The sequence below is a fragment of the Halichoerus grypus genome, chromosome 6 (genome assembly GCF_964656455.1).
Source record: "Halichoerus grypus chromosome 6, mHalGry1.hap1.1, whole genome shotgun sequence".
NCBI lineage: Eukaryota > Metazoa > Chordata > Mammalia > Carnivora > Phocidae > Halichoerus > Halichoerus grypus.
The window spans coordinates 160,655,904-160,676,774 of record NC_135717.1 but is presented as its reverse complement, the minus strand read 5'-3'; the positions used below and the strand labels follow the sequence as shown (position 1 = coordinate 160,676,774).

The 20,871-nt window shown below is 41.1% G+C and overlaps 1 long non-coding RNA gene across 1 annotated transcript in view; it reads left to right on the top strand.

Annotated features, from left to right (window-relative positions):
• The first annotated feature begins 1,782 nt into the window (after positions 1-1,782).
• Positions 1,783-20,871, top strand: part of LOC144382164 (uncharacterized) — a 162,670-nt gene continuing 143,581 nt past the window's right edge. Inside the window, exons 1-2 of the long non-coding RNA XR_013448602.1 lie at positions 1,783-1,892; positions 2,056-2,125. This is a non-coding gene — a long non-coding RNA (uncharacterized LOC144382164). The remainder of the gene's footprint in view (positions 1,893-2,055; positions 2,126-20,871) is intronic.

Below are 20,871 nucleotides of genomic sequence, written 5' to 3'. Positions count from 1 at the left end.
TGTGCCCGTGCCCAACTACCCACTGGGCCAGTGGACACCAGAACTCACCATGCTTCTTTTTTTTTTATGTTATGTTAATCACCATACATTACATCATTACTCACCATGCTTCTTAGTCACTTCATCTTTCCTCCTCCACCTTCAGACTATCCTTTCTGAGTGTCTTCTATTGATCAACGACACTGTCCAGCTGGAAGTGTTGGAATTATCCTAGCCTCTCCTTTTCCCCTTATCCTGCTAATTTTATCTGCCATACACTTTACAAACATTAAGTCTTCTTCTATAACCCAACCACCAAATATCTCATTCTGAATGTCATCCTTTCTTCCCTGAATGGCTGCAATAATCTGCTTACCTCTTTCTCATATCTGGTCTTCAAGTCCAAAGATTCGACTAAAGATGTACACAAAATCTGACTCAATTCAGATCTGATCCCCTTCACACCCTTGCTGTAACCTTTCAGTGGTTCCCTGATGTCCCTGAGATGAAGCACAGATGCTTTAAAATGGTGGCTACACCCTCTGAAGTTTGGTCACCTATCCTGTTTCTCCACCCCATCCCCTACGTTTCTGTCTTCACATTTTATGCTCCGGTTTCCTGAACTGCGAATCTCACTATTTTATGCTTCTTTGTCTTTCCTTATGTGGTTCCTTCTTCCTGAGATTCCTTTCTCATTCTTTGCTAACTGACTTATTACTCCATTTCCTTTAAAACTCAGTCCAGTCTTTGCCTCCTTGAAGAGCCATTCGCAGGAGCCCAGAATGTGCTAAAGCCTCTGCCACAGAATCCCAGGCCATTCTGAGTTTCTTTATGTGGCATCGCTTTGAAATCATGTCTGTCTCTCATTAAATCCCAAACTTGTTGATGGCAGCAACCTCCTCTTTTTATTTTTCCATCTCCAGAAGCTAGCGGAGTGCTTGGCACATGACAAATGTTCAATAAAATGTTTGTTGAAGTAAACCCAACTACCCTTCCCAAGGTTGGGGGTACTAATTAGTATTAAAATGGACCAAAAAAGCAGGTGCCCAGGAAGGAAATAGAAAGGCCTTGAGAATCCACCAATGGGATAATTACTTCTAAATAATTCTGATTGAACCAGAGTTGTTTCTGAAAGATGCCAAAACAACTGGTCAGTTCATTGGAAAAGTCAGCCAGTTGGCATCGTGGAGACCAAAACATTCAACCAGTCATTTCACTAGACTTGTGACTTTTCAGCAGGTGTCCATGCAGTCTGGGATGGAAGAAGTTACTGATCACTCTTTGTTTGTTTCTACTTTCTCCTCCTTCCTACCCTCCCACCCACACCCCACAACTTATGCTGGTGTTTTAGCACTTTCAAACACTTATATAGGAACACTTTCAAAAGCTCATATTTGAGAAAATTCCCTAAGCTGTCCAGGAAATGCCCCTAACTGTTCACATGGAAAATTAAGGAGGGCACATATTGCATGGGGCACTGGGTGTTATACGCAAACAGTGAATCATGGAACACTACGTCAAAAACTAATGAGGTACTGTATGGTGACTATCGTAACATAAGAAAATAAATAAATAAATAAATAAAATTAAAAACAAAAAAACCCCCTACAGACAAAAAGGCAAGTTTAACCAAGTTGCTCTAAAGCACTAGCCCCTTTCAGGTTTTGGACACGTGGCCTCTCTGGCTGAACGGACAGAAAGTCTGAATGTGTAAGAGCAGCTAAAAACAACAACCCAAACAAGACAGCCATTCTCACTCCCCTCAGACCACCGCTCCGAGAAGCTTGCTCTCCGACGGGCTCTACATGCTAAATAACTCCCTATTCTTAGTTCACGTTGACTTGGTGGCCCGAGCCAGGTGAAAAGACAATTGACCCAAACAGCCAAATTGAGCTCAAAACTTCACTAACGAGGTGAATATTTTCTAATCCTGGTTGGCATTGTCCCACACCAAGTGCCACTTTCTAAAAATATGTCCTTCATGTCAAAGGAAAATTGTTAAAAGAAGGTGGGAATGAGCAGAAAAGGAGTCCCTTAATGGACTGTTTTATAGTTTTGTTGTGTGCTTTCTTGCAGGCGACTTTTTGGCAAATACTGCGTCTTCAGCCAGGAGAAGTTGGCTGAGTACAAAAGAGCTTTTGAAGCGGTGAGTGTAAATTCAGACTCCTTTTCTTTCTTCCTTCCTTCCTTTCTTCGCCCTCTCTCTTCTCCTGTGTCTGGAGACCGCTAAGCAGAAATAATAAGCACCGTTGCTTGCAGGACACGTCCCATGAATGACTCAAGCATCAAATGTAACTTTAGGATGGAGACACGCTTTATTCTTTTCTGCAAAAGTTTCCCTATCCATTCTTTATTTACATGTCGTGGTAAAGCTAAACGATGTACAGCCAGTCAGAACACACACACACACACACACACGCACATGCACACGCACACACACACAGAGGAGGCCATTAAACAAATTAAAAGGGATGGGGATGACTAATACAGTACTCTTGGAATCCCCAATTTGATTAGTCTGAGTTTAATACACAAAAGCAGCGCCGGAGAAAGAGAGGAGGCAAACTGCTCTTTAATAACCTGTACAATTAAATTATGGTGACGAATTTAACTATTCTGTGCTTCTTAAAGGAGTCTTATTATCTGATTGCTTGTATGAGAAAGTCAGTCTTTCCTCAGGGTTTCGGAGTGTTTCTCTGGAAGTCTCATGGTGGCAGTTCTGTACTTTAAAAGATGTTTCTTTCCTCTTTTGGAACTGCTTTCCTGTTTCTGAAGCTTTGTCTCCAAAAATTATTCAGATAGTTTTAGCTTCTTGCGAGTCCTTATCTTTCTTTAGCTCTCTGGAAATCTGGAGTTAGAAAGGGTCATATAGAATAAGAAGATCGGTTTTCCCTTTGGTAGCTGTAGCGGGGTGCTTTGCGATGACTTTTGGTTAAAGGCCCTAATATGCTTTATGTATGTGGAGAGCATCCTGCTATTTTCTTTATAGAGGCCCATTTTACCTTAGGAATAGAAGCATCTCACTAAACATCAGGGGGCATACTGTGTCAGAAGCTGAGCTTGATTTTCTAGGGACCAGGCTGCCATATTTTTTCCTTCTTGGTAGTCATCATTCCATTATAAAGCAGCATGTGAATCTCCATCCAACAGTTCTTTATAGAAATGTGTCTTCTGTTGCCTTTACTTGAAAGGTATATTTCAGGCAGGTACTATCTCAATAGGAGGTTACTTTATACAGTTCAGGGCACATTCCCATAAACTGTTGAATGATGAACTAAAATGGAGCAAGCAAGGGGCAAGGGTAGGGAGAATTCTTGTACTGCTGGCTTTTAGCATAACTTCTACTGGACCTCAGGTGCTATTAGAAAACAGACTTACCTGTTTCCACCTCAAGTGTAAGTGATGAATAATGATTACTCACAGTGACATCATTTTCCAATGTGAATGGTGGCATTTTCTTACTGGCACCCGAGTCCCAAGAGAGTTACGTGTAATATTCCTCTTGTGGTTACCAGATTGGACTTTGTTTCGAGGTGGTACAAAATATGAGTTAAAAGCACAGATTCTGGAGCCTGAAAGCCTGACTTCAAACCCTGGTTCTGCCACTGCTAACTTCAAGATCTTACATATGTTGTACAACTCTGTGTGCCTCAGTTTCCTCATTGCAAAATGAGGGACTTTTTGTGGATGATGATGATACCACAAAAAGTTGTGGTAAGAGTTAAATGACATGTGTAAAGCCATAGAACAGGGCCAGATATGTGAAGTGGGACTTCATTAATTATGAAGCAGTTACCATATGCCAGGCACTCTGCTAACCCCTTATGGGCATTCTTACTTCTTACTTCATTTACACAACAAACCTAAAATGTAGTTGCTAACTTCTGTATTTGAGAGATGGGAAACTGAGATTTATTGAAAGTAAGCAACTTGCCCAAGGTCATAGAATACAAAGTGGTGAATCACAGAGTTACATCTATGAATGTGGGTAGTCTGACTCCAAAACATGGGTGCTCAGCCACTCCTTTTTTTTTTCAGTGATTATTTTATTTTATTTTATTATGTTATGTTAATCACCATACATTACATCATTAGTTTTTGATGTGGTGTTCCATGATTCATTGTTTGCGTATAACACCCAGTGCTCTATTCAGTACATGTCCTGTTTAACACCCATCACCAGGCTAACCCATCCCCCAAACCCCTCCCCTCTAGGACCCTCAGTTTGTTTCTCAGAGTCCATAGTCTCTCATGGTTCGTCTCCTCCTCCAATTTCCCCCCCTTCATTTTTCCCTTCCTGTTATCTTCTTCTTTTTTTTTTTTTTTTTTTAACATATATTGTATTATTTGTTTCAGAGGCAACAGGTCTGTGATTCAACAGTCTTACACAATTCACAGCACTCACCATAGCACATACCCTCCCCAATGTCTATCACCCAGTCACCCCATCCCTCCCACCCCCCCACCACTCCAGCGACCCTCAGTTTGTTTCCTGATACTAAGAATTCCTCATATCAGTGAGATCATATGATACATGTCTTTCTCTGATTGACTTATTTCGCTCAGTATAATACCCTCTGGTTCCATCCATGTCGTTGGAAATGTCAAGATTTCATTCCTTTTGATGGCTGCATAATATTCCATTGTATATATACCACATATTTAAAAGAAAGGGGCTAGAAAAGAGATTTATCCATTCATCTGTCAAAGGACATCTTGGCTCTTTCCATAGTTTGGCTATTGTGGACATTGCTGCTATAAACATCAGGGTGCACATACCCTTCGGATCCCTCCATTTGTGTCTTTGGGGTAAGTACCCAGTAGTGCAATTGCTGGGTTATACAGTAGCTCTATTTTAAACTTTTTGAGGAACCTCCATGCTGTTTTCCCGAGTGGCTGGACCAGCTTGCATTCCCACCAACAGTGTAGGAGGGTTCCCCTTTCTCCGCATCCCCGCCAACATCTGTCGTTTCCTGACTTCTTAATTTTAGCCATTCTGACTGGTGTGAGGCGGTATCTCATTGAGGTTTTGATTTGGATTTCCCTGATGCCGAGCAATGTTGAGCACTTTTTCATGTGTCTGTTGGCCATTTGGATATCTTCTTTGGAAAAATGTCTGTTCATGTCTTCTGCCCATTTCTTCATTGGATCATTTGTTCTTTGGGTGTTGAGTTTGACAAGTTCTTTATAGATTTTGGATACTAGCCCTTTATCTGATATGTCATTTGCAAATATCTTCTCCCATTCTGTCGGGTGTCTTTTGGTTTTGTTGACTGTTTCCTTTGCTGTGCAAAAGCTTTTTATCTTGAGGAAGTCCCAATAGTTCATTTTTGCCCTTGCTTCCCTTGCCTTTGGCGATGTTTCTAGGAAGAAGTTGTTGCAGCTGAAGTCGAAGAGGTTGCTGCCTGTGTTCTCCTCAAGGATTTTGATGGACTCCTGTCTCACATTGAGGTCTTTCAACCATTTGGAGTCCATTTTTGTGTGTGGTGTAAGGAAATGGTCCAGTTTCATTCTTCTGCATGTGGCTGTCCAATTTTCCCAACACCATTTATTGAAGAGACTGTCTTTTTTCCATTGGACATTCTTTCCTGCTTTGTCGAAGACTAGTTGACCATAGAGTTGAGGGTCCATTTCTGGGCTCTCTATTCTGTTCCATTGATCTCTGTGTCTGTTTTTGTGCCAGTACCATACTGTCTTGATGATGACAGCTTTGTAATAGAGCTGGAAGTCCGGAATTGTGATGCCACGAGCTTTGCTTTTCTTTTTCAACATTCCTCTGGCTATTTAGGGTCTTTTCTGGTTCCATACAAATTTTAGGATTATTCGTTCCATTTCTTTGAAAAAAGTGGATGGTATTTTGATAAGGATTGCATTAAATGTATAGATTGTTTTAGGTAGCATTGACATCTTCACCATATTTGTTCTTCCAATCCCTGAGCATGGAACGTTTTTCCATTTCTTTGTGTCCTCCTCAATTTCTTTCATGAGTATTTTAGAGTTTTCTGAGTACAGATTCTTTGCTTCTTTGGTTAGATTTATTCCTAGGTATCTTATGGTTTTGGATGCAATTGTAAATGGGATCGACTCCTTAATTTCTCTTTCTTCTGTCTTGTTGTTGATGTATAGGAATGCCACTGATTTCTGTGCATTGATTTTATATCCTGCCACTTTACTGAATTCCTGTATGAGTTCTAGCAGTTTTGAGGTGGAGTCTTTTGGGTTTTCCACATAAAGTATCATATCATCTGCAAAGAGTGAGAGTTTGACTTCTTCTTTGTCGATTCGGATGCCTTTGATTTCTTTTTGTTGTCTGATTGCTGTGGCTAGGACTTCTAGTACTATGTTGAATAGCAGTGGTGATAGTGGACATCCCTGCTGTGTTCCTGACCTTAGGGGGAAAGCTCTCAGTTTTTCCCCATTGAGAATGATATTTGGCTCAGCCACTTCTTATACAATGTATATTTGAAAATATTTTCTGGTTCCCAAAAGAGTATTATCCAGTAGGGAAGAAAACAGTGAAAACATTTGGAAACACAGATAGAATGCTCCCCTTTACGCAGATTCATCATCTCTTCATTTGCTTCCCAAATCTGTGATTATCTACAATAGGCACAATAAGTGAGTGTGTGGGAGTTCCTGCAGTGAGCCAATCAGGTAAGACATGATGAGAGAATGTTGAGCATGAGACCAAAGCAGCAAAGGGAACCATGACAGTGATTAGGAGGCATAAAAAATGAGGAGCAAGTGTTGCCAGCCTCTGTTGCCTTCTTTTGGCACAGGAGGGAATCACAGGAAACAGGCTTTAAGGAGGGAAGGAGCACTTGTTTAATGGAAGCTATTGACTTGAGAAAATGAACAAGGGAAGGAAATCTAATGAAAGTTACAAAGACTCTTCAGTTGCTTTCCCTTAAAGGTATACGATATGGGGGCAGAGGTAAAATTCGTCTTCTCATAGCTTGAGGTACTCAAACCCACATGAGAAAATGATAATGTCAGGACTCAGAAGGTTCTCAGGCCTTCTTTAAGTTTCCTGAGTGACTACCAGAAATCATGATACAGTTAGTCCAGTTAGAGTGGGAAGTAGATTTTCTTTAACACGGGAAGATGTCCGTGGAGTGTATTCAGAGAAGCACTCTCCTATGCAAAATGTCCAGAGAGGGAATGAGGAGGTCTGGATGTCAGTTTTTGCTGATTCCCCCTGTGAAATCAGACTTATCACTTAGCTGCTCTGCACCTTTATCTCCTACCTTATAAAATGAGCGTGTTAAACTCAGTAATCCCTGATCAATTATATTTCATGATTTTATATATTGGGCATATAGATGACAATAAAAATGCAAAACTACAAGTATGTGGATTTAATAAAATGGTCTCAGCCCTGGAACCTTGAGAATATCACTAAAATCTTTGATAACCTTAGGTGCAGTCTGTAATTTGAGGAACCTGGACTGGATAATTTCTAACATTTTGTTCCTGGAGAGAAGAGGACACATACTTCAAAGCCTTGTTTGGGGGAAGTGTCCCTGGACATCAACTATTGGGCAATCCAAACAAAAACACCCATGGAAATTATGTGGTGGGAACTTTAATTATTAACATAGGGTGTGAGTTAAAGAGATACATTTGATGAAATTCGGGTTCTAGGCACAAAGGAGGCTGATGTTAGCTTTAGAATTGGGTTATTACGCCATGTTCTTTTTTTGGATAAAATTCCAGGAAAAAAAGAAAACACTAAAACTGTTGGAAAGATTTTGTAAGGCTATCCTTGAAACAGGCCAATAAAATCTGGGTATGGTTTATTAGGAAATAAAACGATGTTGGCAGAGGACTTTGTAGATTTGCTACATGACAGTGCAGGGAGAATTGGCTCAGGGACTGGGAACCTTTAGGCAAGTCCTTTGCTTCTCTGAGCCTCTATATACTTCTCCATAAATAAAGGGGGAATATTATCTCTCACATATAACATGAAGAATGAATCAGACATGTGGGCAGGTGGAAATGTAAGCAGACAAAAGGGAACTGGGAGTTCTGTAAAATATGACTGTTATCACTATCATTGTCCTTACAACTATAGGTTGCTAATCTCTCACTCATTCTGTCAACTTCCTCACACCATTTCGTCACTTGGTTACTTCACCACTTACTCATGAGCTTCATTTCCTTAACTTTATTACTTCTACCCGCTCAGCTCCCCAAACAACTGCCTCACTTCCTTTCATTTATAGTATTCTCTTCTGTTTTTCCTGCGATCACAGACTGGGACATCATTGAAGGTAGGAGACCAATCTTATTCATGAATTTTTGTAGCTTCCCTCCAGCCTAAAATTTGGGAAATGAATGAATGATGCCCATTCTTAGAAATAGATTGGACCTGATCTTCACCTCTGGACCTTCCATTCTGTGCCCTACATGATCATTGGTTCTGGTGGCCCAAACTGGCCCAGTTGTGCTCAACCCAGAGACACTGACTCTTTACACTTCCTCCCTGAGCATTTCCCACCACCTCAGCCTTTCTGTGTCCCACTCACTGGGCTCTCTTTGTCATCCCTGGCCCATCCACCAGCTCCCCTGTAGTTAGGTACATCCTCTACCCCCAAGATACCAACTACAGAGAAGAAGAAAGGAAGGTCTGCCTTTTCTTCCCAAACTTAGGCATGGGTAGGCCCCAAGGATTAATCTTTGACCTTGTGTTCTTCTCTCCTTTTGTTTTCCCAGTCTGAAATCTTAGCAAAACCCAGGTTTCCATACCACTGCCTCTCAAATAACTTCTGAACTTCCCTCTCTAGCACTTATTCTATTTCCTGGCTCCTCAACTTTTTGAAAGTACTCTTCTCCCAGTGCCTTATACTCAAAATCTCTTTGTTCCTTCACCTTTGGCCTCTTAGATCCTCTCAGAAGGGATTATAAATTATCCCTTCCTAACATTGCTCAAATTCTAGCTCAAATTTCCGTATACTTTTTAAACTTCTCATACTTATCCATCTGTTCTTTTATTTGCTCATCCAGTCCTTCATTTAACAAATATGGTGAACAAGGCAGACTATCTCTGTCCTCATAGAACTCACTCTCTAGGAAAGGAAGATGGACAAAAAGCAAATTAATAAATATATACTTGGGTGTGTATATAATGTCAAGTAGTGATGAATGATATGAAGTAAAATTGAGCAGGGTAAGTGCATAGATGGTATCAGAGGGCTGCTATTTTTGCGCCCCTTCTGAGTAGGTGAATATTTAAGCAGAAATCTCAATGACGTGATAGTGAACAGGTGGCTATATGAGGTGATAGTCATCTTGAAGAAAGAATAACCATCTTAGAAGTCCCAGGAGAGAATGCACTCGGATTATTTTAAGAACAATACAGAGACTTGTGTGACAGGCATGTATACCAGAGAGAGCAAATATAGCATGGTGGGAAGAGTATGGAGTAAAAAGATAGGAGTGTGCAAACTGATGTGCAACCTCAAGAGAGTCATTCTACCTGTCTGCATTGAAAAAATTAGACTGGATGATCTTTAAAATATGGTCAGGCTCTGAAATATTTTATCATCTCGATGAGACTATCAATTACCTGAAGGCAGGGAGCCAATTCATATTTACATTCTCCGTAATTGACAAAGCAGTAGCATGCACTGCATTTAATTGAGTACATTGGGTATTAATTGTGTGATAAAAAGGAGGTGGAGATGAGGACAGAGAGCAGGGGATAGTTCATGTGGGACTTTGTTGAGGACTATGATAAGTCTCAGATTCTACGGAGATAGACTATCAGTGGGGGATTTGAGCAAGGCAAAGACATGATTTGACTTACTTTTTAAGAAGAAAGTGGTCAAATTTTGAAAAAAAGAGCCAGTTTGTTGGAAAAGAGTGTGAGAAAGAAGAGTCAAGACTGACCTTGAGCCACCGAATGGAGAAGAAACAAGTTTCTTCTGGTTGCATGTAAGTCTAGACATCCAAGTGAAAATGTTAAGTATGTAGTTTGGAATCACCAGCATACGTAGGGCATTTAAAGTCATGCAATAAGGGCATATGTATAGATAGAGATGAAAAGAGATTTAAGAGTTTAAATCTGGGGCACTCCAAAATTGAAGGGTCAAGAAGATGAAGAGTACCCAGCAAGCGTACTCAAAGGCATAGCCCGTGGGTTGGAAGAAAACCAGAGTGTTCGCCACCCAAGCTTGGATTACTGCACTGGTGTCTTGCATTTCAGCCTCTTGACTTTCCCATTTTTTCTGATGTATTGCTATTGGTTTCATCCCTATACAAAACTGAAAATCATTTTTCAATTACTTATGTTTGAAGACTTCCATTGTGGAGAATAAAAGCAGAAAGTATCCACAATAGTAATCATTTCCTGGTTCCCCCCATTGTCTCTCCCCCACTCCCCAGTAAAGATAGTACACACATGTGAACATAAACACAACTTAAAACATGGAGAGTATTTAGAATTCAATTGTAAGAGAGAGCTGTTTGTAAGCATTTACATATTTTCACACATATGTATGCACATACCCCTCGGGGAGAGTTGTTAAATACTTCTTTCTGTTTCTAGCTGACTTTTCTTCATACCTCCAACTGTAACTTTTTTTTAATTTACTGTTGGTTTGTCCTGTGACTCTGAATGTTCTTCAAGAATAAGTTTAATTTATATTTTTGTTTTGTTCAGTATTTGAGCCCAGAGATGATGTTTACTAAATGATTATTGAAAGGAAGTTTTAAAATCTCATCCAGTGAGTGGAAGAAATGCAACAGGAGATTCTGATCAATTGTGGGTCAAGGATAGCATATTTCTTCCAGGAAGATCCATTGGATTGAAGCAAGAAACCAGCCAATGGCTAAAGAGATGCAAGAAGCAAAAATTTATCAGGGCTCCAGTGGGTTCAAGATAGGACACAGCTTCCAGAGATGACTAGTATACAAATCAGGGACTGGAGATTTGTGGTCTGAGCCCACATAGAGGAGAGTAGCCAGAGAGGCCTCAATTTTGGGAAACACAAAATTTTCCAGTAATTTTCCAGGTACCCCATGGACCAGGCTTAGGGAAGTAAGGCTAAATATATGTATGATTTACAGGTGGAGATCGAGCTTTTAATTTCTTGCCAGATGTGATTCTCTTTGGAAAGGGGCCTTAGTAATGCTGACTTGAACCTGAAGGTCCTTGGTATCTGGAGCTGGGCCAAGTTGGAGCAGGTCAGGACATATACCTGGAAAGATCTGCATGTGAAAAAGACCATGATTACACAACCAATGAAGCTATCAGACTCAGAGAGACCTGCCAAACCAGAGATACAAGGTGACATAGGGGCCATATATACTGATGAGTACTGAATTGCTGTATTTGGAGAGCAGCAAAAAGAAATTATTGTAGAACCAGAAATAACAAAATGGCTTTCAGGTAGATGTTTTTAAAGAGTCAGGAAAGACAAATAATAATAATAACAACAACCAAGCTCTCGAGCCATTAATAAATACCAAGCTCTGTCCTGAGCTTTTCATCTGTAGAGCAATTTAAACAAAAGAATCAATGCATGAAACTTTTCCCCCAGAAATTAATTAGCATGTTGAAAAGGAAAAATTTGTCCATCATAAACTTACAACCAAATCAAATGTATATGAAGAGAGAGTGAAGACAGTATGAGAAAAAGGAAAAGGATAAATATGAAATGAAACGCCTCTACTCATCCCAGGTAAGAATTTTAAAAATGGAAGAAATGCTTATTGCTTTTGAATTGAAGGATTTATTCAATAATACTGGATAGTTGAAAGAGCATGATCTTAGGGAACAAATAGGCTTCATTTCAGGTCTTGAGCTCATTTATTATGAGATTATAATTAAATTATTTTAAATTTTTTGAATCTTTATATTCTCATCTATAAAATGGGAATAACATTACCTACTTCATTGGGTTGTTGTGACAGTCAAGTGGAATGAGATAAAATACCCAGAATGTTTATTAGAGTATCTGATTCTTGAAGTTAAGGATATTTCCTTTATTATATTATATATTATATGTTATATATGTTATATTCTATATATTATAACAATAATAGCTAATCCTCCTTTTTTTTAGAGAGGGGTTGAGAGCAGGGGTGGGGAAGAACAGAGGGAGAGGGAGAGAGAGCATCTTAAGCAGGCTCCACACTCCAGCGCAGAGCCTGGCACGGGCCTCAGTCTCACAACCCTGAGACCATGACCTGAGCCGAAATCAAGTGTCAGATGCTAAACTGACTGAGCCACCCAGGCACCCTAATAGCTAACCTTTATTAAGCATCGCTTAGTTCTTCCTATACAATATCTCATTAGATATTCAGAATAACCACCCTATGACACCCATCTTATGTTCTCACAACTACATAGGTGAGGAAACCGATGCACAGAGCCATTCACATTTCTTGCACAAAGACTGAGACTCAACTTGCTGTGGAGCAAGAGTTCAAAGCTAGTAAGGCTGACTGCAGGGCCCATGCTCCTGATCACAATGCCATGTGGTTTCTTCAGATTATGAGCTCCTAAGCACAGTGATCTGGTTTGGCCACATCATGCTCTGTCCACAGGTCTTGGTATAATACCAGGCCCATAGTAGGTTGAAAGACTAACCTGTGTGGTTTTCTCATGGTTTTTGTAAAGAAAAACAAAAGCTAAATCGTCCCTAGTTGGCTACGTTACATGAGTTTGAAGGCCTACCTACTATTGTTTCCATACCTCTTAGACCTGTTATTATCTTTGACGTATATTTGCAACCCTCTCCCTCACTGAAGAGGTCGATTTCAGCATGAAGAAAATGCACTGGATTGCATGCCTGTTGTGGTAAACCTTACTGGCTTTATCTGAAGATACTTAGGAGTGTCATGGGTCCCATTACCCCAGATTCCCTTAACTCTGCACATATTTCATCCTAATATCCTAATATTACACATTTGGGAATATATTAATAGACACATGTTACCTGTCAATTTATCTTGTTTCTTTCTTTTTTTTAATCTCGTTTCTTCTACTAAGCCTGTAATTCAATTCAATATGACATAATGCAAGCCTATTCCTGTGCAGGGTGTTGTCTAGAGTAAATAAATTGTTCCCTCTCTCCAAGAGCTTAGAATCTGGATGGGAATAAAGGGTTTCCAAAACTGACACAAACAACAGTGCCAGGATAGAAATACTAGTGTGAGTATGAGTATATGGAAAGTAATGTGATAAGTAAATTTCTTTTTTTTTTTTTGAAGATTTTATTTATTCATTTGAGACACAGAGATACAGAGAGAGAGAGAGAGCAAGCATGAGCAGGGGGAGAGACAGAGGCAGAGGGAGAAGCAGGCTCCCCGCTGAGCAAGGAGCCCAATGCAGGGCTCGATCCCAGAACCCCAGGATCATGACCTGAGCCGAAGGCAGATGCTTAACCATCTGAGCCACCCAGGTGCCCTTTTTTTTTTTTTTAAGATTTTATTTGATATGTAAATTTCTTGAGGACTCTGTCTGCTTATACTGTCACCCCTCTGGGCCTACTCAGGAGTTATGAAGGCAGTCAGTCCTTCTGTGAAAAGTAAATAAATGCACTCGTTCATTCATTTATTCATTTATGTGTTCATCTAACATCTGTTTGCTCAGAGCTTACCATGTTTTAGGCACTGCACCAGGTTCAAGAAGCTCAAATAGGACCTGGTAATACCTTGTTTTCAAGGAGTTGCTGCCCAGAGGAAGAAAGAGTATATATAAATTGATAATTTCCATGAAATGGGAGGCAAGATTCTAGAGCTGTATCTACATAGTTGCGATGTCAGAGAGCAAAAAGTGACTACTAACGTCTGTAAGACTCAAGGCTGGTTGTGGGGGATCATATGGAGATAGGAATAGCATTGTCACTTCTGTCGTGACACAGAGTCTCTTTGGGGAGTCTTAATCTGCTTACAGTAAGCACTAAACATAAGTGCTCATTATCTGGGCTGCTTTGGAGACAAAAAAATGATACACTAGATTTCTTTTGTCTCTCTTCATAAATCTTAGCACAGAGCATATCGCAGAGGGCATCTAATGATCACTTTTCATCATGGCCACCTGTCATGGAGGAAGTTGTTTAGATTTTGGTGACCAGTAAATCCAATTTGGATTCCCTAATTCTGTGACTTATTAGCAATGGGATCTGAGACAAGTCATCTTCTCTGAGCTTCTTCCCCTATCTGTAAATGGGAATGAGAGTAATCGCAGCTGCAGGAAGTGCTTTATGGGGATTATCACTTTGAATCCTTCACTATCACTATCCCAATTTTACAGATGAGAAAACTGAGTTTCAGGGAGTGTATGTCACTTGCCCCAAATCCACAGCTAATCCTTAGAAGCTGGGAGTCACCCCCCAAGTACTCCTTCTCCATTATATTCCACAGCTGACTTTTCAGGTCTATGGTATGAAAAATAATTTTGCAAACCATCTAGCCAGGGCCAGAAACTCAGTGGGTCCTCTCTGCTATTGCTGTTTAATTAATTGGTGATAGAGGGTCAAATGCAGACTTGCAAAGCTGCGGACATCACAAAGGACACAATGTCTAGATCTTATTTCTCTGGTTCTTTCTTTCTAAGCCTATGCCTTCTCTCCCTCCCCTCAGAAGAAAGGGCAGTCCTGGAGCCATAATTCTGCAGCCCCTGTGTTTTCAGGGGTAACAAAACCAACATGAAAGGAAGGTATTTTTGCTCCTTGAAGTCTGACTCCCAACCTAGAAACAGTAGACTGCCTGATTTCTTCCCCTGATCACACATCACACCTCAATCTGCCATTGATTTGATCTAGATGAAGCACCCTTTCCGTGGAGCAGGATCAATTTAGCCCATTTGTCTGATTTAGGTGCTGCTGAGATCAGTTCCTCGAAGCCCAGGATTGGTAAAGGGCAAACTCCTTTATGTGAATTTGTATTTAATTAAACTTCTCCCTGTTCCATTAGTAAAATTCTCCCCTTAGTTGCCAGATGCTGGTGTGAGCAAAAAGTGACCTCTGAAGTTGGACAACCGATGTTAAGTGTTGCCGTCATGCAAACAGAGTGGCTCCCAGGGAAGAGAAGATTTTTTTTCCCCTTCAATAGAAATGGTTTTCAAATATAATTTACTGTTTCTACCTGGTGAAAGGGCATCTCTCCCCATGAATCCACGGGATGCTGAGATGAGTGCCATTTCTTTCCAGAAGGCCATGTTTCCAAATTAACTTGTTCAGATGCTAAGCAGAGAAGCAGCCATGCTGCTAAGAAGAACAATTACCTTCCCTGGGTCGCCTACACGCTGGTTCGTTCAGCTCTCTTTATGTTCCAAACCTTGGCCGGCTCTGGAATGGTGGTTCAGTGCTGTGGGGGCTCTGAGGTTTTATTTCAGTCAAACCAGTGAAAGAAAAAAATGAGAGCCTGGCGAGAATCTTGTAATGTGCCAGGTTTGTGCAACCTGTCTTTGGGGTGACTCAGGCAGACATTGTGTGCACACGCACACATACCGTGCACACGCGCACATCCCGTGCACACACACACATCCTGTGCACACACACACAGACCCACATCCGGTTCCATATCACTGTAGCCTCAGATGTGTAACCAAAGGTGCCTTTGAAAGGGCCATTTCAGCTGTGGTTACAGATTCCCTCTGGCCAGCCTTGCAAAGCAGACCCTGCAGGCGGTTTGGACTTGGATACTCTTTCCATTGCAGTGTCTGGTGAGGCAGCAGCCTGCCCTGGTGGGACCTGCCCTCAAGGTAGAGGCTAATGAGGATGATAGGTGGTGGCGCGGCCCCCAAACGCCTGCTCCAGACTGTCGCTGTCACTGTTCATGGCCCAAAAGGTGCCGCCTCTTTACCGAGTGCTGCTGATGCCAATTCACTCTCAGGGGAAACAGGACAAAGGCGCACGCTGGATCTTCACATTTTAGAATGAGGATAATCAATCTTACTCCATGTATAGAACGAAGCCAATGTCAGGGAAGAGCAATAAACTCTACCAGCTGCTCGGGGGCATTGGAAGGCAAAGGGGAGGGGGATTTGGGAAGCTGGAGGCTTTTTTTTCTTCCCCAAACCTGTGGGAACAGATTCTATATTAGATTACTACACAAAGAAAGAGTGAGAGGCAAAAACATATTGGTGTAGAATGGAGCCGAATGATCTATTTTATAAGGAAGACAACTCTCCTTTGGAAAAAAAAATCAAAAACAAAGTCAAAATCAAGCTATTTGTGCTTAATAAACGCAGAAAGCTTTTCACAAACAAACACGTCTTCTGTGTGTATGGGACTCCTGTCACTGTCCCTGAATCTGCGAGACCTCAGTTTCGTGTCCAGGTATGATCATTTTACAAAAGGACAGCTTAAATGTGGCCAATACTAACTACAGAGCATTTTAAAAAATGTTTTCTGAGAATTTGGGAAAATCGAATGGTGGCTGTTTCCAGTACATTTATTGGTTGTTATTGTTTTTTTTTTTTTTGTTTTGTTTTTTTGACATGTCTCTCCATTTCTGTGTGTTTTCCTAAGAATACAACTTCCAAGATACTAACAAAAGGGTCTGCAGTAAAATAAATGGCAGAGATACTATGTGAGATGAAGTCAGATAGGTTTCTTTTCTGAATGATCTTTTCGAGCCTTTCAGATGTTGATGATTCTGAAAATCTCCAAGACAGGGAAACGGTAGCAGTGTTCTTAAAATATATTTGCCCAGAACAGCCTTTTATTAATGAGGACCTCATAGAACCAAAGCTGGGAAGAACTTGCATGGGAACATGATAATGTGAAGGCTGTTTCCTCCGCGAATTACTTTAAAAGGATGCATCCCCCTGTCAGCCTCTACAATGCTGAACTATTATTGGGGGGTCATAAGATCTCTGCTCGAGTTTGGGATTTGGGATAAGAAGTGGAGACACAGGGAACTTCAAGAGGAGCCCTGTGAATTAGAATCCCTGCAGTGACAAGAATGGGAAACCTTCCCTCCCCACCCCCCCACCCCCACAGAGGGGATGGTATTCATTCCACATTTTGTGTCTGAGATCCAGTGGAGTGGGACCAATAAAAATTGAGCACTCAGGTACAGGAGACCTTATGCTCAACATTTCCCTTGGTCATTATTCTTCCAAATAGTTCAGAGAGGGTTGTTGTTACCATGCGACTTCTGAGGACAGTGGAGTTAAGCAAATTGCCCCACGGTGTAATTGTTTAACGGGTGGTAGAGCCAGGATTTAAACCCAGACACAGTGTCCCGAACAAAGTGAGGCAATCTGACTTTTAGCCACTGGGTTATGTTGACATATCTGTATATCTTAGCTCATCCAAGTCCCAGTTTACTGGAGTCCCAGAACTTTATTTTCTCACGGAGATAGAAATCCTCCGGGCTACTAGGCTAGCTTGGTAGGAGTCAAAATGCCTTTAGGAAGATAAGAGCTGAGATTCAGTAAGGATTGGGGGTGTCCATCTGTCTAGTGGCTCCCAGCAAGGGATCTTATGAGCAAATGGGAAGAGATGTGTTTGCAGTAGGCTTGAGAGCTTTTCTTTGAAGGATCCAGCCCATCCCCTGCAAATGGTGACCTCAAGTCCCACTACTGATTATTTTTTGCTTTATTTGGGGACAGCCTATATTTGAGAACAATTAGTCTGTGCCAGAGGGTAATCCCGTACAAGCCTTTTTCACTAACCTTTAGAATACCTGGACCCCTTTATGGGAAAAGAGGGATGGGGATGGGCTAGCCCTGGGCACTTTTGCTCAAAGGAATTCTGCATGTGGTTATAGGGATTATTCGACTCTCCTCCTTTGTTGTAGAACCTCAGGAGTTTTTGATATCAGGCCAGATTTGGGAAGGACCAAAGACTGCATTTTTATTTAATGCTATCTGGATACTTTTTCTCACTGAATTAACTTTAATAAGGAAATCGTAGTGCTCATTATCAGTCACCTTTGGCAAACTCTTAGCAGTTGATAACACATCAAACACCACAAGGTGAACACCCCATTGACTAGTGCCCTGTTGTTTCACCTCTAGTGACCCATCCCAGAGAAGCACTTTTGAATTAGCTAACCTGGTGTGTTACAGGGGATAGGTGGTCTCAGGGTCATTCAGTCAATCAGTCAGTTGATCAACAGTACTTCTTTAGCTAAGTTGAATGAACAAGGCATTCTAAGCATGCACAAATTAAAACACAGAGTTCTTACCTCCAAAAAGTTGGGGAGATCTAGTTGGGAAGATGAAACCCACGCACACACATATGCATGCATGTGCACAGGCACACATACACAAAGGCTACAACTGGAGGCTGCCATGAACACAGCATATGAACAAATAAGACCGTGAAAAGGAAAGTTTGACCATGATCATGGAGGGGAGATTAAATGGATGGCAAACAGTGTTTGTTGCAGAAGGCATATGCCTTGGTAAATAAAAGGTTGGGGGTGTCTCAACTGGCTTGATCTAAGCAAAATCAGTGGTTCCGGGAGTAATCTACAGATGCAGGTCAGCTCTGAGGTGGTTGTGAGGCTATTGGATCCCAAACCCATTAGTGACAAAATTGGAAGCTTCTTCAGGGCAGGAAAAATGCCTGACTCACTGTTGTATCCTCAACATCCAATACACAACACATCTGGTATATGGCAGGCTCTCGGTGAAGTTTTGATTTAAGGACACGATGAATCCCTGTGTCATCCCTAGCATTAGGCCAGGGGCTCCCACATGCACCCTTGGAGCTCAAGCGAAAGTAGTGTGACTTTGATGGAGCAGATGTAAAGGGAGAGGACTCTGTCCTTAAAGCAATCATATCAGCCTAATTTGGGTCATTATGTACATTTTTTTTCTCAAAAGCCTGATATGAATAACTTTACTTCCTCATCTCCTCGCAAAGAGACAGATAAAACATCTGAAATTGTCATTTGCCACAACAGGGATGGACTTAGAGAGCATTAGACTAAGCGAAATAAGCCAGACAGAGAGAGACAAAAACCATATGATTTCACTTATATGTCGATTCTAAAAAATACAACAAACAAAAAAGGAAAGAGAGAACAGACTGGTGGTTGCCAGAGAGGAGGTGGTTGGGGGAATGGGCAAAATAGGTGAAGGGGATTAAAAAAAGACAAGAGCTGAAATTGAAGCGCTGATAGACATCACGGAGCTCCAAGCAGCATCTAAATAAGATGACCCCTGACTTAGGAAGACTAAGGTAAAAAGGACTTTTTATGGGCTAAGGATTCACTGGAGAAGGGACATGAAGGCGCGTTAGTTCTCCATCTCTAGGCTGCAGTGCTGATGGTCAGCCACTACTCTGTCTCCAGGGGACATCTCAACAAGCTGGCGTCGTTCTGAAAAGCAGGCATGCATGATGCGGTATCATGCAAAAGGAACAGGTTTGGGAATGAAACAAACCTGAGTGGAAAAAAAATTCTGTGTGGCCTGGGCAAGTGATTTTACGTTTCTGAGCCTCAGTTACCCCGTCTGCAAAAAGGAATAACAAAACTCATCTCACCAGTTGCTGGATAATTAAAGACAATACATGCAATGCTTGTGACATGTATTAGGCATTCAAAAATACGTACCACTTTTATGGTTGACGTCCTTGCCCCCAGAATGAAAAGACTTTTCCTTATTTCTTAATCACCTTTTTGGAACATGACAGAGTGGAAATTAAAAAAACAAAACAAAACAAAACAAAAAACAACCACATAATCAAGCAACTATTCCTTAGTACAAATGATACATTGATGGATGAGGAAGATGTTATAGCATAAGGAAAACACAATTTTATAAAATTACAGTTTGTAAATTTCCATGCCATTTGAGTACAGTAATTTTTATGTAAATCATGTATTGACAACGATTTGAACAAATTACCTTTTTATTTTACTTTTTATTGGAACGTAATGTTTGTGCAGAGGAGTTCACAGAGAAGCACACAGCTCAGTGGCCTTTTACAATGAGCACCCACACTGAGAAGAACATTACAGCACCCCAGAAGCCCTGCCCCCTTCATGGCCCTTTCTTCATCATGACCGCCCCCAAATGTGACTGCCAGTCTGACTTACACACATCATATATTAGTTTGGCCTATTTTCATACTTATATAAATACATTCACATGCTAGGTATGATTTTGTGGCCAAGTTGAATAAGTCATGTTTTTAAACGTCAAAAGAAACCGTGTGGCCTGGAGATCGAAACATTCAGAATGATCTGGAAGGGATCATTTTTCAGCTCTGACCTGCCCCAAGGCAACAAGCACTAGTCTATGAACCAGTAGATAGTAGAAATTAGGATTATAATGATCATTAATATAATTATTGCTATTCTTAATACTTATTCATAATAATATGAAATATTATTTGGTATTCATAGGTATTCAGAACACATTAGCAGATATCTATTTTATACTAATGAAAAAGTAAATGCCAGATGTAGGAGACAGCAAAGGGCAACTTTCTTCAAAAGAAGTGTATGTATCACTGTGACCCGCTACCAGATAATCTTAGTAACTTCTTTTTTTAATTTTTTAAAAGATTTTATTTATTTATTTGACAGAGAGAGTGAGAGAGCACAAGCAGGGGGAGCAGCAGAGGGAGAGGAAGCAGGCTCCCTGCTGAGCAGGGAGCCCAACGTGGGACTCGATCCAGGACCCTGGAATCATGGCCTGAGCTGAAGGCAAATGCTTAACCAACTGAGCCACCTGGGTGCCCCTTAGTAACTTCTTTAGAAATACTATACATGAGCAATGTGAGCATTCCGCTGGGCTCTCTGGTAGAGGGAGGGGCCGACAGCTCCCCTGAGCCCCCGTCATTCCCCTGTGTTGCAGCCCACCTATCTTTGCTCACAAAATTGGCTCACTATTCCTGTTTAATTGTGAGTGATTGGAACAGCCTTTGTTATTAGTGCCTTTGTGGCTCATCCGGAAGGTATAGTTGAGGGCCCAAA